At 36.9% G+C, this 26,808-nt stretch overlaps 1 long non-coding RNA gene and 1 other non-coding gene across 3 annotated transcripts; both read left to right on the top strand.

The window, feature by feature from the left end:
• Positions 1-7,354: 7,354 nt before the first annotated feature.
• Positions 7,355-7,461, top strand: LOC141662944 (small nucleolar RNA R71). Its single transcript, XR_012551043.1, has one exon. It is a non-coding gene; the product is annotated as a small nucleolar RNA R71 (small nucleolar RNA).
• Positions 7,462-16,760: 9,299 nt separating this feature from the next.
• Positions 16,761-18,651, top strand: LOC141661896 (uncharacterized). 2 transcript variants are annotated; one of them, XR_012550162.1, is made up of 4 exons: positions 16,761-17,252; positions 17,477-17,680; positions 18,064-18,222; positions 18,336-18,651. It is a non-coding gene; the product is annotated as an uncharacterized LOC141661896 (long non-coding RNA). The 2 variants fall into 2 exon arrangements; XR_012550161.1 differs by having other exon boundaries at positions 16,777-17,252; positions 18,064-18,651.
• Positions 18,652-26,808: the final 8,157 nt, after the last annotated feature.

Raw genomic sequence — 26,808 nt, 5'->3', positions numbered from 1 at the left:
TTAGACAACTAAAGATCAATAAACTCATGCAAACGGACATACAGCCAGAAACGTGGTGTGTGCAAATGCTTAACAGATATGCTTCGGAACTAGACCAATTACTATGACTAGACTATCCTCAAGGCAATCCTACGATTATACAAAGAATAAAAATTCTAGGCACAAAGTGATATACAACACTACAAGAACTCTGGAGCTTACTACGGAATCGTGCTTTTTATTTACAACTCAAATGCTTATTTGACCGTGCAATGAGTGAGGTCCATAAAAGACTTATACAATGGTATCCATGTAACGAGCGTTAGGTTAGCGGATCCCAGACTCTAAAAGCCTTAGGTCACTAGGCACAAAGTCCCCTAAGAACTTAATAACTCGAATACCAAAGAGCCCATTCTTGATCGATTATGCAAATTTTTTTTTTTTTTTTTTTTTTAATAACTTCTGAGCAAGTGCGTTTCGCTCCATCTTGCTCAACCCTAGACTACTCGCAACATATGCGAGCCGACTACTAGCCATTTGACGCCTAGCCACAACTAGCAACAACTTCCATATTTTTTTCTCCAAAATTTTTTCTTTTTTCATGTCTTTATCACTAAGAACCTATAATCGAATTCTAAGCATAATAAGTAGATTGACCTTGAAAACAACCAAATCATAACAACAATCTAGCCCTTACGCATTCTTTAAGACTTAGTGGACTTACAATTATTTCTAGCATGCATATCAACCTACACAACTTAATATCACTTTAATGCTATCACTACACTCGCATCAATATCACAATTCAGTCGATAACTTATTGCAAAAGGGATCATGGTAAATGCATGAGCTACATGACATTCATAAAAAAAACTAAATGGCATAAATTATGCAACTATATGAACTAAACTATCATGAATATGCTACTAAATGACACACACAATATTCCTTAACTACCACCCCCAAACTAAAAATCTTCACTGTCCTCAGTGAAAGTAGTAGAAAGGAACACAGGGTATACCTACTCGGAGTCATCATCATCATCACCCTCAGTGGGTGGAGTATCAGGCGGTGGGTATGCAGAGTCCTCACCAAAAACTGGCCACTGGATATCAGCTCCAAGGCCTCGAAAAGCAGTCCCTAACGCAAGGGTGAGCTCCTGAGCAAACCTGCTCTGCGTCTCATACATGGCATCCATCCGCCGTGAAAGCCTCCTATACTGGGCATCACCCATCCCAGCACCCTCCTGAGCTCTCGAAGAACCAGCCTTACCACGCCCTGGCCTAGCCATAGTAGCACCTCGTGCTAGACGCCCTCCTGGAAGACGATAACCCAGCCCATGCTCCTCAGGCTCACCACCGGTCCACTCCTGCATCCCATTCAGAGTGCCAGAATCAATCGGAGCTGCTGGCAACTGCAACTGCTCATGAGCCGGCCAGTTCACTCCCACTGCTCGGCATAGCTTCATAACCGTGGATGCATAAGGGATGTTCATATGCTTTGCTCCCCTCAAAAACTTCAGAATTCCTTGGTAGATAAACTCACCAAGGTCCACATAGTACTCATCATGCAGAATTCCCCACAACAACTGTGCTCTCTCAACTGTGACCTCGTGTGCATGTGAAGAAGGCAAAATATTAGCACATATAAATGCATTCCATGCACGGGCATACCTGTTCATGGCGATCGCCGGAAAGTGACGATACTCATTATTGCCTGGACTGCGGGTCCAAACTGTGCCCGGTCGACAGAGAGTCGCACAAATCAAATCCAAGTCAAAATCCTCAGCAGTCTTTTCATTCCAGTTCTCCTCCTCGGGCTTCCTCTCTCGCTGTCCAATCACACGGCGAATCACCGCAGGATGATAATCAACCGTCAGCCCACGGACTACAGAAAACCCATTCTTTTCAGCCTTCGCATTCGCGTAGAACTCGTGAACAACGCTCATCGGTACTGCTTCGGGTGACTCACAAAAAGCTATCCACCCCTTCTCTGCAATCATGGGCAACAACTCACCATCCCTCCCTGATGGTAAAAACCCCCTCTCCTTCAGAATCGGCTTCCCCAACAGCCTAGTGTACTCCTCCTCCGCAGCTCTGTCAGTTAACCGAGGCCTTGCAGCAGTACCCCTCGATGAATCAGCAGTAGGAATTGTGCTGCTGCTGTCAATAGTGCGTGCTCTCTTGGGTGCCATTGATTCGTGAATAAAAGTGTGTAAGAACTGATTTTTGATGTTTGTGAGAGGGTTTAAGTGTAGGAAGTTTTGTGGGAGATATGTAGGATACGTGTATGTATATATAGGGTGTGGATTAGATTAGGGTTTGGGAATTAAGGGATAAAATGATGGGGTAGTGGGAACAATTCGTGGGTTTATGGGCTAAAACTGTTTTTGTGTTTTTGTTTGTTTTTTTTTCTGAACTGTAAAAAATTTTCTGGAACTCGACCCCTGCGCGGCCGCTCAGCATAGCTGCGCGGGCGCGCAGAGGGTCTCTGGAAAAAAAAAATTTCAGCCCCTGTTTTCTGATTTTTTTGTGTTTTTGGATAGGTTATTAACTTCTAAGGGTTCCTGTAACAACAATTCATGGGTTACCTCCCACGCAGCGCTTCTTTTTCGTCATTAGCTTGACGTTCCGTACCTTTCTCAAGTAGTCAACAAAATGGCACTAACCACCTCTCGGTTTGCCATGTCCCCATAGTAGTGCTTCAACCGCTGACCGTTAACCTTGAATGCTTGGTCCGAATCATTCTCAAAAATTTTCACCGCTCCATGTGGAAACACAGTTTTGACAATAAAAGGTCCAGACCACCTTGATTTCAACTTCCCAGGAAAAAGTCGGAGCCGAGAGTTGAATAAAAGAACTTGTTGCCCTGGCACAAATAACTTAGGATGTAGCTTCCTATCGTGCCACCTCTTCACCTTTTCCTTATACATTTTGTTATTCTCGTACGCTTGAAGTCGAAATTCATCAAGTTCATTAAGCTGAAGCATTCTTTTCTTACCAGCTGCATCTAAATCCAGGTTCAATTTCTTCAATGCCCAGTAGGCCTTATGCTCAAGCTCCGCCGATAGATGACATCCCTTACCATACACCAACTGAAACGGTGACATCCCAAGTGGAGTTTTGTATGCTGTTCTGTAAGCCCAAACAGCTTCATCGAGCTTTAAAGACCAATCCTTCCTTGACGGACAAACAACCTTCTCTAGAATACGCTTTATCTCTCTGTTAGACACTTCCGCTTGACCATTTGTTTGCGGATGATAGGCAGTAGCTACTCGATGATTCACATTATAACGCTGCATCATAGAAGTGAACTTACGGTTGCAAAAATGCGATCCTTCATCACTTATGATTACCCGAGGTGTTCCAAACCTTGTGAAAATTTGCTTATGGAGAAAATTTAGCACTGCCTTTGCATCATTTATCGGTAAAGCTTTAACTTCGACCCATTTTGAGACATAATCGACTGCCAGCAAGATGTACTGATTATTGCAAGACGCGATAAAAGGCCCCATGAAATCGATTCCCCACACATCAAAGACCTCGACTTCAAGCATCACATTTAATGGCATCTCATCCTTCCTTGACAAATTTCCCACTCTTTGGCAATGATCACACCTTAAAACAAACTGATGAGCATCCTTGAACAAAGTAGGCCAGAAAAAACCTGCTTGCAGAATACGAGCTGCCGTCTTCTCACCTCCATAGTGTCCACCATAAACCGTGGAATGGCAGTCTCGTAATATCCCCTCCGTCTCACAGAACGGGATACATCTCCTGATGATCTGGTCAGCTCCCTGTCTAAACAAATATGGTTCATCCCACATATACCACTTCACCTCATGCAGAAACTTCTTCTTTTGAGCGGATGTCAAATTAAGAGGCATTATATTGCTGACGAGATAGTTTACAATATTTGCAAACCATGGTTCTTCCTCCTGAATTGCAAACAACTGCTCATCCGGAAAAGATTCATTGATTAACGTCATATCTTGTGAAGTAGAATCGGGATTCTCCAACCTAGAGAGATGGTCAACTACTTGATTCTCAGTACCTTTTCTATCTTTGATCTCTAACTCAAATTCCTGAAGTAAAAGCACCCAACGAATGAGTCTCGGCTTCGAATCCTTCTTAGAAACCAGATAGCGAATAGCTGCATGATCAGTGAATACTGTTACTTTCGTACCAAGCAGATAAGATCGAAATTTCTCAAAGCCAAAGACTATAGCCAAAAGCTCCTTCTCAGTAGTGGTGTAGTTCAATTGGGCACCATTTAAAGTCTTACTCGCATAGTAGACCACATGGAAGAGATTTTTCTTGCGCTGTCCCAGAACTGCACCTACCGCATAATCACTCGCATCACACATCATCTCAAACGGTTCTGTCCAATCTGGTGCTGTAATAACTGGTGCAGTGATCAAACTCTTCTTGAGAGTCTCGAATGCTGCCAAACATTCATCATCAAATTTGAACGGCACATCTTTCTCAAGCAAATTGCACAACGGCTTAGATATCTTTGAAAAGTCCTTGATGAATCGCCGATAAAAACCCGCATGACCAAGAAAACTACGGATTCCTTTCACAGAATTAGGTGGGGGAAGATTTTCAATGACTCCCACCTTGGCCTTGTCCACCTCCAGACCCTTGCTAGAGACCTTATGCCCAAGGATAATGCCTTCACGCACCATAAAATGACATTTCTCCCAATTGAGCACCAAATTAGTTTCCACGCATCTTTTGAGTACGGCGCGCAGATTATTCAAACATTCATCATATGAGTGTCCAAAGACGGAGAAGTCATCCATGAACACTTCGACGTTATTTCCAATCATGTCAGAGAATATAGCCATCATACATCTCTGAAAAGTGGCCGGTGCGCCACATAACCCAAACGAAACTCTGCGAAAAGCAAATGTGCCAAATGGACAAGTGAAGGTAGTCTTTTCCTGATCCTCTTGTGCAATACAAATCTGATTATACCCGGAATAACCATCCAGAAGACAAAAATACTCATGTCCCGCCAATCTGTCAAGCATCTGATCAATAAATGGAAGAGGGAAATGATCCTTCCTTGTGGCTTTGTTCAATTTTCTATAATCCATGCATACTCTCCATCCTGTAACTGTTCGAGTAGGGATGAGCTCATTCTTTTCATTTACGACCACAGTGATACCTCCCTTCTTAGGTACACATTGTACGGGGCTCACCCACGAGCTGTCAGAAATAGGATAAATGATGCCTGCATCTAGCCATTTCAGAATTTCTTTCTTCACCACCTCCTTCATGATGGGATTCAGTCTTCGCTGCTGTTCCACAGTTGGCTTACTACCTTCCTCTAGCAGAATTTTATGCATACAATATGAAGGACTTATCCCCTTGATGTCTGCTATGGTCCATCCTATAGCCGATTTGAATTCTCTCAAAATCCTTATGAGCTTGTCTTCCTCACTACCTGAAAGGTCAGATGAAATAATAACAGGTAACGTAGATGAATCACCTAAAAAAGCATACCTCAAGTGTTCAGGTAATGGTTTGAGCTCCAAGGTAGGTGCTTCCTCTATTGATGGTTTGAGCTTCCCTTCAGCATTCTTAAGGTCAGAAGTACCAAGAGATTCAAATGGTATGTCCAGCTTTCGCTTCCATGGAGAAGCGTTCAGATATTGTAATTGCTCGTTGCTATCTTCATCATCGCTGTCAAAATCCCCCACTAAGGCCTTTTCCAATGCATCAGACATTAGCATGTGATCGAGTTCCGAAGTAACCGCAGTATCAATCACATCCACTTTTAAGCACTCCTCATCTTCTGTAGGGAATTTCATTGCCTTGAATACATTGAAGGTCACATCCTGATCTTGGACCCGCATAGTAAGTTCACTTTTTTGCACATCTATCAAGGTACGGCCAGTAGCCAAGAAAGGCCTTCCCAAGATTATGGGAATCTTCTTATCTTCCTCAAAATCTAGAATAACAAAATCTGCTGGAAAGAAGAGCTTATCCACCTTGACGAGCACATCCTCAACTATGCCCCTTGGGTAAGTAATGGAACGGTCAGCCAATTGTAGCGACATGTATGTGGGTTTTGGATCAGGCAGATCAGCTTTTTAAAGATCGACAACGGCATCAGATTAATGCTTGCTCCCAAATCACAAAGGCACTTGTCAAAAGTTAGATTGCCAATGGTGCAAGGAATGGTGAAGCTTCCTGGATCTTTCAGTTTTGGTGGTAACTTTTGCTGTAGAACAGCGCTGCATTCTTCCGTGAGAGCAGCGGTTTCAAGGTCATCCAGTTTCACCTTCCTTGCAAGAATAGTCTTCATAAACTTCGCATAACTAGGCATTTGTTCCAGAGCCTCAGCGAAAGGTATATTGATGTGAAGTTTCTTGAACACCTCCAGAAACTTCCCGAATTGTCTATCCAGCTTTTGTTGCTGCAATCTCTTAGGAAAAGGTGGTGGAGGATAGAGCTGTTTCTCCCCTGTATTAGCCTCAGGCAGAGTGTGTTCAACAGTAGTCTTCCTTGGTTCCGTCGCTTTCTCCTTTTGCTTAGATTCTTCATCTCTAACTTCAGCTTCGACTTCCTTTGCCTTTTCAGCATCAGCCACTTTTTCAGACCTTAAGGTAATAGTATTGACTTGCTCTTTAGCTTCCTTCCTGCCTGGTACTTCCGTGTCACTGGGAAGAGTGTCAGGTTGACGATTGAGCACTGCATTGGCTAATTGACCGATTTGATTTTCCAAGGTCTTGATAGAAACTGCCTGACTTTTGCACAACAGCTTAAGTTCCTCAAAATCAGCACTAGTGGGTGCAGCTGTACTTCCCTGTTGAGGATATGATTGCCTTGTAGCATACTGCTGTGGTTGCTGGAATCCAAGTGGGTTAAACTGTTTACTCATTCCTTGCTGATATGGTGGCTGAATAGCATTCTGATTATTCCCCCAGCTGAAATTTGGATGATTTCTGTTATTAGGATGATAGGTCGCTGACACAGGCTGCTGTTGTCGCTGATAATTATTCACATACTGAACAGATTCGTTGACAAGAGAACACTGATCCGTAGCATGAGAACCTGCACAAAGCTCACAACCCATAGCTATTTGATTAACTCCATACGTAGCCAGAGAATCAACCTTCATTGATAGCGCTTGGAGCTGGGCTGCAATAGCGGTGGCTGCATCAACTTCCAGAATACCTGCTACCTTGCCTGACGTCATCCTCTGAGTTGGGTTTTGATGCTCATTTGCAGCCATCGTCTCTATAAGATTATACGCCTCAGTATAGCTTTTAGCCCATAAGGCTCCTCCAGCTGCTGCATCGAGCATGGGCCGAGATTGGGCCCCCAAACCATTATAGAAACCAGTGATCACCATCCAATCCGGCATTCCATGATGTGAACATTTTCTCAACATTTCCTTGTAGCGTTCCCAAGCCTCGCACATAGATTCTGTAGGTTGCTGCGCAAACTGAGTAAGAGCACTCCTCATAGCAGCAGTCTTTGCCATCGGATAAAACTTCACCAAAAACTTTTGCGCAAGATCTTGCCACGTAGTGATGGACCCAGCTGGTTCAGAATGTAACCAGTCTTTAGCCTTGTCCCTTAGTGAGAATGGGAAAAGCCTCAACTTGATAGCCTCATCAGTCACGCCATTATACTTAAAAGTGCTGCAGATCTCGACAAAATTCCTTATGTGCATGTTGGGGTCTTCAGTTGCCGCTCCTCCAAAAGAAACAGAATTCTGCACCATCTGAATAGTGCCCGGCTTGATTTCAAAGGTGTTAGCTTGAATAGCCGGATGAAGGATGCTTGACTGAATGTCATCAATTTTAGGCCGAGAAAAATCCATAAGAGCTGGATCAGCTTGAACAATACGATCTCCCATGTTTACTGGTTCTTTCTGCTCAGTTCCTGAATCCGAATCCTCAAAATCTAACTTCTCCGGAATATCAAGAACTTCGTCTGTCTCCTCAGCTGTATCTAAAGTCCTCTTGCGAGCACGAGAACGAGTTTGCATAAACGCTTGCTAAAGTACCTGAAACACAACCGAAAAGAGTAAGTAACTACTACGTCCTAATCACTGAGTCCTAATGACCAATGATGGTAAGTACATAAAGTAAACAAATACGCCGAGTCCCCGGCAGCGGCGCCAAAAACTTGTTAGGGCGAAAACACGCGCTAATATTCACGCAAGTATACGCGTTCGCAAGTAATATATAATATTTTCTAGTTCGTTCCCTCAGAGACTCAGACTAAATTATTGTCTAATTAAACTCACTCACCAATGTATGATTACTTCTCAATGTTAAGATAATAACACTTAAAATTGTTGATTAAATATTAACTATAATTAACTACTTAATTAACCACTTAACTAACACTTCAATTTATCAATAATAAAACACTCATGAGATCACAACTTCATTATTACTTCCTTCTATAGCCATTGTTATTACCTTTAGCATGTGACAGTGATGATATTAATCGAATAACACGAAACTGATAAAAGCCAACTTTCATTGTACTAATACCATTCTACCAAGTATCCACAATTAAGATAGAAGTTGAATAGTCATCAATTATGTTGAGTTCCTATATGTCTACAGAAATTGACAACACAACGATTTAAGCTCAAGTTATTCCTTTTGATTACATAGGGCAAATAAAACTGTTAGAGTTACCCACTAATCATGCACAACGTACATGAACCTATGCTAGCATGGCAAGTTCTAAATCTCAAGATCCACCGTCGCTTCATAAGAGATTAACACCCTATCTTATATGTTCGCGACGCACATAAGACGAATACGCACAACCAATACTATATATCATGCAATCATCACACACTAAAGTATTAAACAATTAACTAAAGAATTCCATAATAAATTCGTTGCAACCCCATGATCACGATTAGCCCATAATAGAACTTATCGCCATCATGGGTTCATATGAAATCATGACAAACAAACACAAGAAAATAATAACTAAACTAATTATATTAAAACAGAGTACGTCACAAGAGTAAATAAGTCAAAGCAAGAAAACTAGCATCCAACGTTACAACGAAACAAGAATCACAAGAGAATATGCTTCCTCTTCGTTGCGGTGTGCTAAATCGGTCTTCTTCCTTATCTCCTTCGCTTCTTGCGTAAAACACAATCTAAAACATAATCCCCTTAATACTCTCTGTGAAAACGTCTCAAATCTACCTATATAATAGTCCCATAAAACTCAGATTACATAGAAGTTGGAAGCCAAACAGAAGTAGAAGTCTAAAATAATTTATCTTTTTCCCCGACCCTGCACGGCCGCTCAGCATAGCTGCGCGGGCGCGCAGGTTGCTGCGCGGCCGCTCAGCATTGCTGCGCGGGCGCGCAGGCCTTTACTGGAAAAAATCCAGGTTTGCTCCGTTTCTTCGCCGTAATCTGCCCATTCCTTTCCTCTCGCAATGGTGAACACATGCCAAGGCTTATTCTTGATGATTCCTCCCCCGAAATGCAACTAATACCCTGAAATGCATAAACACTAGAAAAACGCATCAAATACACAAAATACTTGATTTCAAGACACCAATTTAAGCCATTTTAAGATGTTCTAAGTGGTATAAAATGCCACTTATCAGCGGTCGGCGATGGTGGTGGTCGGAAATGGTGGTTGGAGGTAGTGGTAAGTAGAAAAGAGATGATGAAGGAAGTGATAGAGATGATGATGAAATATAAAAGGAGCTGATAATTAGATCTAGTGATTTTTGTGATGATATTGGTGATCATAGTTAATGAACGTAGTTGATGGCCGGATCTGGTGGATAAAAGTGGTGACCAGTTGTGATAATTTTTTTTCTCCGATGGTGATTTGTTGTTTATAGATGGTCGGAGGGGGTGATTTTTGTATTTCCGATGGTGATTTCTTATTTTGACGGTGGTGATTTTCTGGAGGTCGCCGGAGGTAGTGGTTGCCGGAAATGGTGATGTCCAGTGGTTGGAGGTGACGGTGGTTGGCTGGTTTAGAAAGAAGATGGGGGAGTTGATAGTTGGTGAAGATGATGTTGAGATTTAAAATGAGTGGTGTAGATTAAAAGTAGCTTTAAATTTTGTGTGGTGTAGATTAGATCTCATATCTCATTTTAAAATGGGTTCTCATTTGAGTAAGACTCTCTCTCTCTATATATATATATATATAAAAGAACTGCGGAAATGATGTACAACATATATATAAAAGAACAGCGAAAATAATGTACAACAATAGCGTATAACTAAATCTCAGTATACATTATTTATGTACTTAATAATTTTGTTTATTGACTTAATTGCAGGTAAATGGACTGAGTTATAATTGTTTTGCACAAAAATGGCCGACCTATAATAATAGGCGCCCGCATGACTGAAATTTGATTTTTAAGCACTCAATTGCATTCCGTTAGTTACCTTAAACGGACGTTACTTTTGAAGGGATAAAGTTGGAATATAGTCATTTTACCGGCTAATACGATACAATCTCAACTATATGTATATATTACAACATGTATAAATGAACTCTAACATTCAAGAATCAAACTGGCACCCCTAATCATACCAATTAACTTTGTGATGAAGGCAACCTGATGGGTGTGGCTGAACCACTTGTGAGAGTGAATTTTCCAGAGTATTGCCTTTTACTGATGTAAGAGTCTTGAAGTTTATATTGCAGAGTTTTAAATTGGATCTAGCCACGATGCCATGATGCAAGCTAGCTCATCCTCAAATTATCTTCAAAATTGAGTGCCTTTTAAATTGTCATAACACCATGATTGGTCGTCATATCTAAATTTATGGCCTTTGATCTCTCTTTTTACTATCCCCCCTTTCATGCAGATTGGAATTACTCCGAAGTGCCTAAAAAAGAAAAGTCATGTCCTAATATTATGTGGTTAAGCTTTCTTTTACTCAATTCTGAATTCTTTTGATTGTGTCTTCTTTATTGCTTTTTTGACTTCATCATCTTCTTCCACCATAACAAGTTCTATGGATTTTTCAGTACCCTGATTTTGCCTTGAAACTTTTAGGTCATCTAGCATCGTTCAATCACCGTATAGGGGTGTGTTGGATACCATTTTAAGCAATTAATTTGTAATATATTCACCTGATTTATATGATTGGAAGTTTAAATTTGGTTATTGAGTATTATGGCTTGGTTATATATGATTTAATGTATATATACAGCTAAAATTATATCAAATTAGAATAAAATTCAAATATGCGGGTTTCTACACTCTTTTTTCTCTGTTCATTTTTCCGTGCCCTGCATGGCTTTACCCAGCTCCTTCTATTATCCAACAGTTTGTTCCTCTCTTTCATCCAACCTTCTTCTTCAACCTTTTTTCAGGCCATACTTCTTAACAAACCTCTACTTAAACACGATTTCTACCTCCATATTCATTACTAGAAATACTGCATACGACATCGGTGCTTAGACATCGGCACGTAAAGCACCCGATGTTAAAATATTTTTTAACATTAGTTTCTAAATAAGTGATGTTAAAAACATTTTTGACATTGGTTTCTTATAATAGCTGTTGTCTATGTTCCCAAAAAAAAAAATCCAAATAGAAGTTTTAAACTTTAACAACCCAACTAATAAAATTTCTCAAGATAATACTTATTTAAATCCAAACTCCATTAAAATTCGATAAAACTTTCAATTCTTGAAATAAAATACAACCAAATTACAACCAAACCAACAAACACTAAAGAAAATCTAAGAAAATACAAAACTCCTCAAAGTCTTGGAACTCACACTCTTCCCCTTAAACGACCCACCTAAAAGAGAGAATACCTGCCGGAGGAAAACAAGAAAAACAAAGGACCGGCAGTGAGCGAAAGGCTCATATACGGATATAAAACAAAGCATAACTGAACAAAGATTAAAAGATGACGAGGCTAAGAACACAACTGAATATTTGAATGAAGCAAATAATAATAGTGAATGAGACAATATAAAAAAATGAATACTCAACTCACAAAACAAAACTAAATGCTTACCACCAAAAACTTATCATACTTTACACTACATATACTCTTACTCATATTCTCACACTTACAAAATAATATACAAAATAGCTTACATACGAACATGGGAGACAATCTTACACTTGCAGGATGTCCTACATTTTCGGTAATCCAGAAATATGTAGTCATCAAAACTTACAGGGGCTTGCACAACACATAGCAAATTCTACCCAATATCTTACAGGGGTTTGCACGACAATAAGCACGTGCTATCCAAAAGGCCAAATTATACACATACTAACCATGGCTATACGTTTCTCACAACTTCGGCGACACGCCCATACAATTTAAGTACACCGCATAGGAGGTGCCAAGCACGAGATTATCCACTCGCGACGGATGTCTAACAAACTCCCAAGTCATACAAATAACATAAATAACACAAAACAAATACTCAAATATCACACACTCAAATATCTTACATCTCCAAAATCATATATAAATTTATCAAATAACCTCAAAACACTATAACCCAACATCACAAAACAAAATAACATAACAAACCACTAATTATTGATAAACTAAAATCTGATCAGTTTCAAAGAATGTCAAATTACTGCATAAAGATGAAATCAACTGAAAAAGTACGAAACACGAAAGTCGTAGGAAATTCTGAGACCTTTCCACAATGGTAAGGCTCGTCAAAAGCGAACAAGTAACAAATTCAGAAAACAAATAAATGCGGACTGCAGAACAGAATCATCCCCTGATTACAATTGTATTTTGATGTTTAAGATATCAAAATCACAGAATTTAGCAGCATAATGTAAACACAAATTGCAGATATCGAAAAGAGCTTTCCAGAATGGTATTGCTCATAATATTTGAACAAATATTCAATTTAATATGAATTTACGAAGTCAGGCCGAACAAACAGAAATTTCAGCAATAGATTACAAAAACAACAGATTTTGACATATTTACAAACAGAATTTCAGAAAATACAAAGAAAAAAGAAAAACGGAGATAATCAAATTATCTTTCCAATGAGAATAAAATCACAATCATACGATGAACAACGAATCGGATGCGAATTTAACAAGATTCAGAATATGCAATATACACACACGAATTCGAATACGAAAAGAAAAAATACAAGAAAGATATCCGTACCTCGAGATCTTAGTAACCAAGAATGCTAATAACGATTTCAGAAACACAAATCACAAGAACCCTAATTCCACAAACGCCAAATTCATAACCCTCCAAAAAGTTCTTGATGTTCATCTCTATCTCCATCTATTTTCTCTTTCTCTTTCTCTCTCCCTCTCTCCTCTCTTCTCCGATCAAAGTAACGCAAACCCTTATTTTTTTGGCAAACCCTAACTCTTCCTCCTTTCTCCCTTTTTTTTATTAAAACCCTCACATTTTTTTAATAAAGCCTTACTATTTTTTTAAAACTAATACTCTTAAAATAATATTCTGATTATAAAAATAAAAAAAAACTTATAAAACTATTTTAACTACAGCACACTGACATTAATAAATAATAAAATCAAATAATCCAACTAAAAATAATTATAAAATATCGGGATGTTACATTCTTCCCTCCTTACAAAAATTTCGTCCTCGAAATTTAACTGACACATCTCTTTTTAAAAAAAAGCGGATATAGACAGACAACAAAGGAACACGAAGCGAATAACATTCTTAACTAACGATCCATTTTAAAGTCTACCCACACTCATAGGTCGAGCCTAAAGGCAACTCTAAGGCTATAAGTCTATCTTACAACTACCCACAATTCATACATCGAGCCTAAAGGCAAGTCTACAGAATCTGAAAACACTAGCTCTGATGCCAACTTTAACAACTCCACTAATAAAATTTCTCAAGATAATACTTATTTAAATCAAAACTCCATTAAAATCCGATAAAACTTTCAATCTTGAAATAAAATACAACCAAATTACAACCAAACCAACTAACTCTAAAGAAAATCTAAGAAAATACAAAACTCCTCAAAGTCTTGGAACTCGCACTCTTCCCCTTAAACAACCCACCTAAAAGAGAGAATACCTGCCGGAGGAAAACAAGAAAAACAAAGGACCGACAGTGAGCGAAAGGCTCATATACGGATATAAAATAAAGCATAACTGAACAAAGATTAAAAGATGACGAGGCTAAGAACACAACTGAATATTTGAATGAAGCAAATAATAATAGTGAATGAGACAATATAAAAAAATGAATACTCAACTCACAAAACAAAACTAAATGCTTACCACCCAAAACTTATCATACTCTTACACTACACATACTCTTACACATATTCTCACACTTACAAAATAATATACAAAATAGCTTACATACGAACATGGGAGACAATCTTACACTTACAGGATGTCCTACATTTTCGGTAATCCATAAATATGTAGTCATCAAAACTTACAGGGGCTTGCACAGCACAGAGCAAATGTTACCCAATATCTTACAGGGGCTTGCACAGCAATAAACATGTGCTACCCAAAAGGCCAAATTATACACATACTAGCCATGGATATACGTGTCCCACAACTTCGGCGACACGCCCATACAATTTAAGTACACCGCATAAGAGTTGCCAAGCACGAGATTATCCACTCGCGACGGATGTCTAACAAACTCCCAAGTCATACAAATAACATAAATAACACAAAACAAATACTCAAATATTGTACTCAAATATCTTACATCTCCAAAATCATATATAAATTTATCAAATAACCTCAAAACACTATAACCCAACATCACGAAATAAAATAACATAACAAACCACTAATTATTGATAAACTCAAATCTGATCAGTTTCAAAGAATGTCAAATTACTACATAAAGACAAAGTCAACTGAAAAAGTACGAAAAACGAAAGTCGTAGGAAATTCCGAGACCTTTCCATAATGGTAAGGCTTGTCAAAAGAGAACAAGTAACGAATTCAGAAAACAAATAAATGCGGACTGCAGAACAGAATCAGCCCCTGATTACACTTGTATTTTGATGTTTAAGATATCAAAATCACGGAATTTAGCAGCAGAATGTAAACGCAAATTGCAGATATCGAAAAGAGCTTTCCAGAATGGTGTTGCTCATAATATTTGAAAAAATATTCAATTTAATATAAATTTACGAAGTCAGGCCGAACAAACAGAAATTTCAGCAATAGATTACACAAACAACAGATTTTGACATATTTACAAGCAGAATTTCAAAAAATACAAAGAACGAAAAATGAAGATAATCAAATTAGCTTTTCAACGAGAATAAAATCACAATCATACGATGAACAACGAATCGGATGCGAATTTAAAAAGATTCAGAATATGCAATATACACACACGAATTCAAATACGAAAAGAAAAAATACTAGAAAGATATCCGTACCTTGAGATCTTAGTAACCGAGAATGCTAATAACGATTTCAGAAACACAAATCACAAGAACCCTAATTCCACAAACGCCAAATTCATAACCCTCCAAAAAGTTCTTGATGTTCATCTCTATCTCCATCTATTTTCTCTTTCTCTTTCTCTCTCCCTCTCTCCTCTCTTCTCCGATCAAAGTAACGCAAACCCTTATTTTTTTAGCAAACCCTAACTCTTCCTTCTTTCTCTCTTTTTTTATTAAAACCCTCACTCTTTTTTAATAAAGCCTTACTATTTTTTTTAAAACTAATACTCTTAAAACAATATTTTGATTATAAAAATAAAAATAAACTTAAAAAACTATTTTAACTACAACACACTGACATTAATAAATAATTAAATCAAATAATCCAACTAAAAATAATTATAAAATATCGGTATGTTATATAAACTTTAACATCAGTTATTTTTACAAGCCGTTGTGTATGACCAATTTTAAACAAATTCAAATTTGACTTATCATTTTCCCTGTTTTAATACATATATTTCCCCCCTTTACCAAAAATCTTTCCCCCTTGCTAAAAATCTTTCCCCCGCTGCCTCATTTTTTATTTCCCCCTTTCCTAAATTATCTCTCTCAAATTTCTCCATTCTCTCAAACATCCAACTCAAACCCGACTGTAACCTCGATTCTCTCTCTCTCTCTCTCCCTCCATCTCTCTCAACACTGAAACTCAATATCCTCTATATTCCGTCTCTCTCTCACCTCTCTATCAACCCATCTCAAACCCTAATTATTTCATCCTCACAAATTAGTACTCACTAATTCAGAAATTCAAACCATGTACCGTAATTAAGCACATGCCCAATTTGAAATGGGTTCGATTCATGCTTAATAATCTTAAAAAAAACTTTATTGGTTTGATTTATACGAAATCGATTGGTGGAAGGTCAGATTCTGGCCTTGGTGAAAGTGATTGATAATCGTTTGATGAAAGGGTTGGAGTTTTTCATAACAAATTGAGCTTGAAATTGGGAATATTTGATTTAATAGCTTGAGATCAAGCCTTGTAAGCAACTGGTTTGGTTTGAATAGGTATGTAAATTTCAAATTATTTTAAAATTTTAGGTTGTGATTTTAATTAGGTTCTTGTTCATAGATCTGAAGCTTAAAGCTTGAGTTATGTAATACATATTGCGAAAATATGGCCACTGTGGGTAATTATTTGGTCACAGTTGGTCCAAACTCGCAATGCTTACAACTGACTTTATTATTATGTCAGGGTGGTGACATCTGGTCGTCAACTTGCAAAGAGTTTGGAGTTGCAGTCTCTGAATGATATGGGATTTTCCAAAAGATATGTGTGGTGCTTACGGGTAGATTCCTGATTTTTATTCTAGTACAATATTGGTTGATTTGAAGTTCTTTAATTAAGCAGAGCCACTTTGTAACAAATATCTGAGGTGGTCAATAGCATGAAAGATCTTATGGATTTCTGCAAAGGCCAGAAAGATGGACTTATTGGTATATGTTGTTTACCTTTATTTAATTCACGGGTTCATTTAATATATTATCAAGTTTGAAGTGTCAATCGCCTTTGTTTCCAGTGTGGTTGCCTGTGTTTAGCTGCAACTACTTCTGAGCATCAGAGTTATATTGTTCTCTTGTGCATCATAATCCTGTCAACCAGACTTTCAGGCCTCTAGACGTAACAAGGAAGCTCCACAGAACAAGGGCTTATTTAAGGTTTGTGATTATGTTTGTTTTTGAAATGAGGTTTGTGATTTTTGTTTTCTTTTATTTAACAGAGTCCTGATGGAGATGTTGTAGAGTGTGTTCTATCTCACCTTCAACCAGCTTTTGATCACCCCCTACTCAAAGGGCAGAAAGCCATTGGTACTATACTTGCTTATTCTGCTTCCATTCAATCAATGTCAAGCTTTGTTTATGACTATTAAGTCAAATTCATCACCTAAATATTAATCATGAATGTCAGTGATACAAGTTGATGATAGTTTTCTTCTCTAATCAAAACTTTCGAGTGTTAGAAATCCATTATAATGCAGACCAAATCAGAGCCAACATAATGCTTTCTCAAGTCTAAAAGGTTTTTTATGCAGGAACCACCTGAGAGGCCAAAACATAATGAATCAATAGATTTTTCGACAGAGGTTATTCAGGCCTGGATGAATACAAGTGAATCATGTCCTGAAGGAACTATTCCAATCAGAAAAACTATAGAGCAAGATGTTTTAAGAGCTAGTTCAGTCAGGAGATTTGGAAGGAAAATTCGACGAAGAGACACCACAAGCAATGATCATGAGGTTGATTCTCTACTCAGTTTTAAAATCCGATAATCATTTATATTTAGACTGTGCAATTAAACATCTAATTTTGCCAAGTGGACTTTCTAAAGCTTCTCATGGAACAGAACATTTCCTTCTTAATGAATTATATATACCTACAATGTTTTTTGATACATAAAACTGTATTGTGATACAGAAGTTATCAATTTATAGACAAATCTGTCTATATGGTGTTTTCTTAACTGTTCACAAACTATCAGAATGTCGATATTGTTAAACGAAGGGCTAAAAAATCGAAAAGTTCACAGAAATACAATGAAGCATGGCACAAATCTTATAAGAAGCTGCAAGCCATCTTATCAAATTGTGCTTTTAACTGAACTATGATCCTCTGACTATAGCATGCAGTAGCATTTGCCACTGGAGATCAATATTATGGAGCTAAAGCCATCATTAATGTATGGGCGCCACGAGTAATTAATCAATACAAATTCAGTCTATCACAAGTATGGGTCATTTCTGGTTCCTTTGGAAATGGTCTTAATACCATTGAAGAAAATGTGAGGATCGTTACAACATCTTGTATTTGACTTAACTATAAGATGATTACTAGTCCAATGTTAAATCTGTTTCAGTAGTGTAATTCCAGTCACTTTCCTTCTTGGATCATCAGCTTGGTTTGCTCGACTTTTACACTGTCACTGTGGTATAATTTCTAAGATGGAGCACACACACACAAACACACATACTCGTTATTTAACATTTTAAGGGAAAAAGTCAAGCATGCCGCCTACAACTGACAGTTTGGTTGATGCTTTGGCAATTGCGCAATATCATGATACGGTTAGTGGTACTTGCAAGCATTATAGATGTTTATAATGTCGGATGTAATAACTAGGGAATTTGTGTTTTATTGTTTTTGGTTGTGATGTTTATTTTAGACTTGAATATATGTACGAATTGAGTTTGTTGGATTGAATGTTAAGAAATTTGCTATCAATGTATTTTTATGTTTCTATTGGATGTTTTTGGATGTTTTTTGTTGGGATGTTAGCATTGTTTTGTTTTTTTTGGTTGTAGATGCAATTGGTTCCCTGTGGCTGTAAATAGTACCAGGACGGTATGCAATTTACAGAACATTAACATCACAATGGTACATGTAAACCGATGTAAAAAATGTACAAAAGACATCATGTAAAATAATATTAAATGAAAAAGAACTAAAAAAACCGATGTGAAATAGTCATTTGACATCGGTTCTGAAAAGAAACTCAATGTATTTTAAGTCAAATAACATCGGTTAGGGAAATTGTCTGATGTTAAACATAAAGATTTAACATCGGTTTCGTGAAGAAAACTCATGTCTTATCTATCATTTCAAATCGGGGGCTAATTTAACCGATGTTTGATCAAACATTTGACATCGGGCAACTAATCTAATCAATGTCTGATCTAGCATTTCACATCGGTTTGTTCGAAAGAATTTTAATAAATGGCTTTTAGAGCTTGTAGGTTTCATGTTTTAATGGATAAATACCTCATAATATACTCATATTCACCTAGAAATACTGTAATATAAGCTGAAATTTGTTGCAAAGACATCATATTTAATCTTAAAACCGATGTATAGCACTGTAATAGACATCGGCTATTAACCGATGTCAAAGGCTGATGACATTTAACATCACACGCGAAGACATCGGTTCAGATTTTTTTTAACATCAGTTCTGAACCGATGTCTGATCCCATATTTCTAGTAGTGATTTCTCTTCTTCTAATCCGTAGCTTCATTCTAACACCCACTTTCATATACTTTTATTATTATGTCAAGTGATAGTTCTTTTAGCATCAACTCCGGCAAGTCTGCCATGATGTTTGGTGTTGGTTTTGGCCATGATTATGACATTGCAGCCATTAATAAAGCTCGATATCTTGAGGATGTGGACTTAAATGAAGTCTTCCCAAACCTTGTGAGGGTTAACACTAATGATATCTTGCATAGGGACAGTGGTTCCACACGAAATGACGATGGTCCTAGTGACACCGTGAGTTCTAAAGCAAGTGCTACAAGAGGCATTGTTAATGGAATTGATGTTGTAGGAGGTTTACAATCAGGAGAGGTCACGAGGACTCAAGAAAATGACCAGGATGTTAATGAAGGCTTATTACAACAATTGGATGCTTCCGTATCCTCACTAGAGGTACGATTTTGGATAATTCCACTAAGTCCCTTGAAAATCTTCTTGATAATTTTATTGTTAAGAATGGGATTTTAATTTTGGTTAATGAGCAAAATGATGGTGACATTGTGAGTCCTGCAATTGGTAATGTGGCATCTCCAAAGGGACTGTGGTTGTGAATGATGTGGTAGTTGCGGCGGCTGTGGCAGTTGTGGCAGCAGGGCCGACTGTGGGGACATGGGCAGTTGATGATAATGTGGGGGTTGTGGCCATGGCCAGCACACCTAATTTTCATCAAGGAGGAACTAGTAAAGCGGGTGGGAAGATGGTAACTTGGAGTGACGAGGTGAAACATAATTTACCTAACAATAATCCTAGTTTTGAGTATAAGGCTACATTCACCACGAACCCGGATGGTTCCATTAATTTGATTCTACCTCGAGAGTTCTTGGTGCAAGCTCGTAATCAATGGTCCACTAGTTGTATAGGACACTTTATTGGTGGAAGTTACGATTCAAAGTTTGTTAGGGAGAGAGCTATGGGTTTATGGAAAAATCGAGGCTTGATTCATGTCTTTTACAACAACAAGGGCTACTTTACTTTTAAATTTGATAATGAGAAAAATATGAAAGCAATCGTAGGGCTCAATTCGGTGCAAATGGGAGGTAGGGCTTTATTTCTCAAGCCATGGAAGGAAAGTTCAAAATTTAAAAGAAATGTGATATATAAGATGTCGTGTTGGATTAAATTGGAAAACATCCCACCATCTTATTGTTAGTGTTTGTGCCCTAATGACAACACTATTATGTTTATATTATGAAACATTTGGATTATTAATTATGATTATATGGATTATTCTTTAGTAATTTATTTTATCTTTATTTTCCGTGATAAGATGTTAGATTAATAAATGTCCTTGGAATATGATATGTAAAACTATATCTCTAAGTACGTGACTTAGAAATGAGATTATGAGAATAATATTGATATTCCTAAAGGTCCCTAGTCAAGTATTATTGTTAAGGGACGATAATAAATACATTGAGACTAGTGTGTTTGTTGGATGATGATCACATCTCATTGATCATACGTATGGTGATACTAAAGTCAAAACACATGCACATGTATTAAATACATGGTGCTGGATTGACCCGTTGTGAGATACTACATGTTTAAAGTGTCATAAGTTAATCTCACAGTGATAATGATGTATTAGTCCTTGACCTAAAATCATTATATTTTTATACGAGAATTAATATACTTTGATACTATTGAAAGTTATCCTTGACCGGATAATAATAAAAGTAGACATTGGGTACATTATGAATCGTATGAGAAATATGAATGATCTAGATGAGATTTAGTCCTCCTTTATTAAAGGAGTGATATTATTGGTCTCTTGATTGAGTAAGACTATAAAATACATGGTCGTGCTCCAATACTGATTTGTTTAATAGTTTACTCATTGATCAAGGAAAAAAGGATTAAACGTTAACAGAGGATGACACAATGCATGCATGGAGTTTGATTAATAATATAAGGCTAAAGGAATTATATTGCATTGTACATTATTCACGAAAGGTTTAATCGATCACTAATTTAATTATTATTACTTGGGTAGCAATGATGTATTACTAGATGTCACTCATTATTTATAATTTAAATATGAGAAATTTAAATTATTACCGATATAATAATAACCTATAGGGTCGCACAAAGAATGCATGGAGGAATATTTAATTCAAATTCGGATTTGAATTAAAAAAGAAAATTTGAATATATTATATATATAATAGAGCAAATAAGGGGTTATGTGAGACAATTTATTCCAAATTACTAATTTACCCCTCAATAATAAATAAAAATAATTGTCAAATTTAACCATATATTAATTACACTTAGGTCATTATTACTCCTTATTAATAAATATAAATAATTGCCATATTTAATAACATATATTAATTACACCTAACTCATTAGTATTAATAATTTTATATATGTTACCATTTATAATTTAATATTAACAACCTATAATTATATATCTAAAATTTAATAATATATGCATGTATATATACTAAATTCTTATTGTTTTTGAAGACTTTATATAAAATAAATTTATTTTCAGTAAATAAATTTAATATGTTAGCTAATCTGAAAATGACAATGTTAGTATATCAAGTATTAAACCCAGGAAATGTAATAGATATTCTCTTTGTATAAGAATAAAATAGTGGGTTATGAGGGGGTTTATAATAAAGTTGAGATTCTTATTATATGGCCAAATCGAATATAAATTAAGACTAGTTTGAAGATTTTGAATATATAATAAAATATTAAAATATCAAGTTCATTAATGGTAAGGTGAATTATTTTTCTTACATTAACCAATTTAAAGTTTTTTCAGAGGTATAAGTAAAAGAGTTATAAGATTACTGCAGTATTATAGAAATCGACAATTTCGCCGATAAATTGCTAGAAGACAACCAAACAATATTATAGAGCAAAATCGGAGCATACAACATTTTTGCCATTTCGATCAAAATCGATAATTTTCCGGTCAAAATTTGACGAATCAAACACACAATTTGAGGCTATGAAGAGAAGAAAATGAAGAATAAATATACTCAGCATCGAGTTGGTGAAGAATGACGATTTTAAATGAAGACATCAGACGGCTGCCGAATAGACTGAAAATATAAAGGAAGAAGAAGAGAGATGCGTAAAGATGATTAAGACTCTTATTATTTTAATAAATAATGCACACAAAATAATGTTATAACCTATTATGGATGTACAAATGCAATTTTACACATCTCAAATATAATTATTTTACTTATATATTTTTAAAAGAATATAAAAAATATGTTCGACATTATTTCGATTTAGCATTTCGATAAATTCTCGATTTTTTACGACAGTTCAACCGATGTAGTCCATTTTTCAATTTCCATAACCATTGATTACTAACGTATCTATTAATATATTTATCATAAAAATGATGTATATTGAAAAATGTATTTATATTATCAATTGTACAATATTATATTTAATATGTCGGCTTTCATATACAGTCATTACATTTTCTAATATGAAAAATAAGAATTACATCATATTCATTGTATTTTGTATCACTAATTGTACCATGTAAACAAATATAGTAACTCTTTAATTAACTTCGTAATATTTCATTCATTGTAATTATTTTCATGAGATATGTGTGCTGTCATTTGTATAATATTTTGATCATATATTTCGATTTCATTGCCGCATATTCAATTCATTTTGAGAAAAACGCGTTAGGTACAACATCGATCTCAATTCCATAAAGAGAGATATTTAGTTAATTGATCCATCATGAGACAACATGAATATATCATCGATAATTACAATCAAAATAACATCGATTCATGTATTGAGAACATGCCCGTGCATTGCACGGGCTATAGAGTTAGTTATTTATTATTAATTAAGTTGGACTTAATTAATGAGATAAATGAATTTCGAATTTGTATATTATTAAATCCGAAATTCAGTTGTTATTAAGTAATTGAGTTAAACTTAATTATTAAATAAATAGAATTTCAGATGTTAATAAACTCTAACTTGGATTAGGGTTAGGACTGTTTTTGGCCTCTATATATAAACATCCTTAAGGCTAAAATTAGGGTTACGTTTTTATTAGATAAAAACATAAAACCTTAGTAGCTAAATATGAGAGAGAGAGAAGGGAAAACAGGTTCGTTCTTGGTGCAAGTAAACGCCTCCTCCGTATCAGCTTTCGTGTGGATACCTCTACGGCGTAGATCGTCAAGGCGGGATACGTGGTGTTCGGTCAAAGCTAGGATCTCCTTTTGACAACCATAATCGTAAAGTTCTTTAAGGTAAACATATATTCTCCGTAATTATCCGTTCATTATACATAGATCCAGCGGTAGGGATTCAAAACTTTTGTTTTTCCGTTACGTTTTTATGCTCGAATCCCTGACATTTATTAATGTTCAAGATCTGGGATCTCTATGATAGCCAAATTGATTGGTCGTGTTATAAAGTTTGATGAAGTTACGCATAAATTTTTGCCTATAAAATTTGCTAGAGTTTTGGTGGAGCTCGAGTATAACTCACCACGTCCCTCGTATATTATTGTTCCTCTGTTGAATAGTAAAGGGATTGAAGACAAATTTCGTGTTGATGTTGAATATTAACAATTGCCTTATTCGTGCAGTTTATGCAAGGCATTTGGACACTCACTCTCTAGATGTTCAGATAACCCTGATAGAGAAATTCCAACTCGATCTCGTGGCAGTGTCAAAGTGTCAACAAGAAAAGTAAGACTGATCATGAAGAGAAACAACAATGTGAAGGGGACGATTTGATTAATACAAAAAATATAGAAAATCTGGAGGATTTTGTGGCAAATGATGACATGGTTCCTTATGTCACTGGTTCGTTTATGGGATGTGATGTTACTATGGATGATGATTTAGAGAATTTTGATTTGGAAATCACAACTGCTGTGGTGGGGGATTTAGTTGTTAAGGATCCTCGAGATCCTTTGGAGTCCCAGGATCCAGTTTTGGAGTCCCAGGTTCCAGTTCTGGAGTCTCAGGATCCAATCTCGCCAGGCCATCGCTCAGGCGCAAAGCGCGCCGCCAGGTCGCCAAGACAGTCCCAAGTGAATCCCAGTAATCACAAAATTCTTGTTGAGTCCCAGCGCCTAAGCCCTGTGCGCACGATTAGAGCTCCCAGCACGCGCGTTGCCTTGACAACGCCTGTCCCAGCACAATCTCAGGATCCTGTACATGACCCAATTACTGCGCCCAGCGCGCGCAGCACCCGGTCTGCTTGCACCACTGCTACTTTTACTGCCCACACTGAAATTTCAAAAAGTGGAGAGGTTATTGTTACTCAGAATAACTTTGACGCTTTAAATGAAATTGAAGAAGGAAAATTGATGGATTTTTCTCCAGTCACTAGGAAGAGAAAGGGTAAGAGCCCTGTTAAGGTGATTTTGGCACATCCAGCAAAAGGAACACGATCCTCAGGCTTTAAGGCTCCTTTCAAGAATGATGTACAGAACAAGAAAATTATAACTAAGAAGAGTGTCAGGCTGGCTAGCCTTCAAACAGCCACCAACAAATCTCAATAAATTTTGCCGCCTAGAATGTCAGGGGCCTCAATAAAAAGCCTCATCAGAAAGAGGTTATGAATTTTCTTTCTTCTAATCAATTATCTATGATGTGTTGTGTTGAGACTAAAGTTAAGCTCCAAAGTAGTTTGAGTGTTTCGAAACGTATTAATATGAACTGGACATGGCTGTTTAATTATGAGTTTCATGATAATAGACGTATTTGGATAGGGTGGGACCCTAATATTTGGATGGTTTCAGTCATATCAAAATCTGCTCAACAAATAACTTTTTCAGTCACTTTTGTTTGAAAATAAGTTCATTTTTTGGTGACTTTTGTGTATGCTTTTAATAAGCCCCATTTGGAATGAGATCCAAGCAATTGCTTCCACAGTGGACTTACCATGGTGTGTGAATGGTGATTTTAATTATATCACTGGCATGGATGAAATGCTATGGGGAAGGGAGACTTGGACGACTGATATGCAAGTCTTCAAGAATGTGATTACTTCTACTGGCCTTGGTGAAATTCGAACAATGGGGCCATTATTTACTTGGAATAATAAGTGAGGCAACAATTTAATTCACAGGAGACTTGATAGAATGCTTGGTAACAGTCTATGGTTCCATGCTTTTCCTGAGACTCTTGTTCATGTTAAACCTAAAAGCCTTATGGATCATACTCCACTGCTTCTTCATGTTCCCATGAAGTTGGAGAAACTTATAAAACCTTTCCAATTCTTTGATTACATGAAGGACTTAGAGGGGTTCCACGAAGAAGTTCGTAAAGGGTGGAGCACTGTTTGGTATGGGGATCCTATGGCGATCATTTGTCAAGAACTGAAAGAGGTCAAGACAGAATTGAGGGCCCTTAACAAAGCTCATGGTAACTTACACAATAATTTTAAGGCTGCTAGAGAGCATCTCAGTACAATTCAACAAAGTCTCAATGATAATTTCTTGGACCCTGTTATACTAAAGGCAGAATTGGAGGCGTCTAAACGCCTTGAGGGGGCTTTACTTGAGGAAGAAGCATTGCTGCTTCAAAAATCTCGAGTCCAGTGGTTGAAACTAGGGGATGGAAGCAACAAATTTGTCTTCAATCAAACCAAGGCCAATTTGAACAAAAATAAAATTCTTGCAGTTGAGAACGATAAAGGAAATGTTATTTTTGGACATAAAGAGGTGGCTTCTGTAGCAGTGGATTTCTTTGCCAATTCTTTGGGATGTTCTCCTGTAGCTACGAATATTAACTCGGATCCCTTGAATTGTTCACTCCAACTAAAGCATTGAGTCTTATTAGTAAAGTTACTCCCACCGTTGTTTGGGACACATTAAGGAAAATGAAGAGAAATAAGGTGCCGGGATCGGATGGATTTACTATGGAGTTCTTTATTGTAACTTGGGACATTATAGGTAAAGATTTCTGTGATGCTGTCATTCAGTTCTTTAGTAGGGGTGTTATGCATCCAACTATTAACACTGCCTCTATAGCCTTAATTCCTATGAGTGTTACTCCAACAAACATAAAGGATTTTAGGCCTATTTCGTTATGTTCTATTGGTTATAAGTACATAGCAAAGATCATGGCTTATAGAATGAAACTCATCATGCCTTCGATTATTGAAAAATCTCAATCTGCTATTATTCCGGGAAGGAGCATTTCAAATAATGTTTTCTTGGCGCAAGAATTATTTCGAGGTTATTTTCGAGAGACAGGGACCCCAAAGTGTGCTCCTAAGACATGGACCCCAAAATGTGCTCATAGAAAATTGTGTTTCCCTCTTCAATTTATTTCATGGGCTGAAGCTTGTATTACCACCACACGCTTCTCTGTGAAA

This window comes from Apium graveolens, chromosome 5 (genome assembly GCF_009905375.1).
Source record: "Apium graveolens cultivar Ventura chromosome 5, ASM990537v1, whole genome shotgun sequence".
Lineage (NCBI taxonomy): Eukaryota > Viridiplantae > Streptophyta > Magnoliopsida > Apiales > Apiaceae > Apium > Apium graveolens.
Note: the sequence above shows the minus strand (reverse complement) of the source record. Positions and strands in the feature narration are given on the sequence as shown.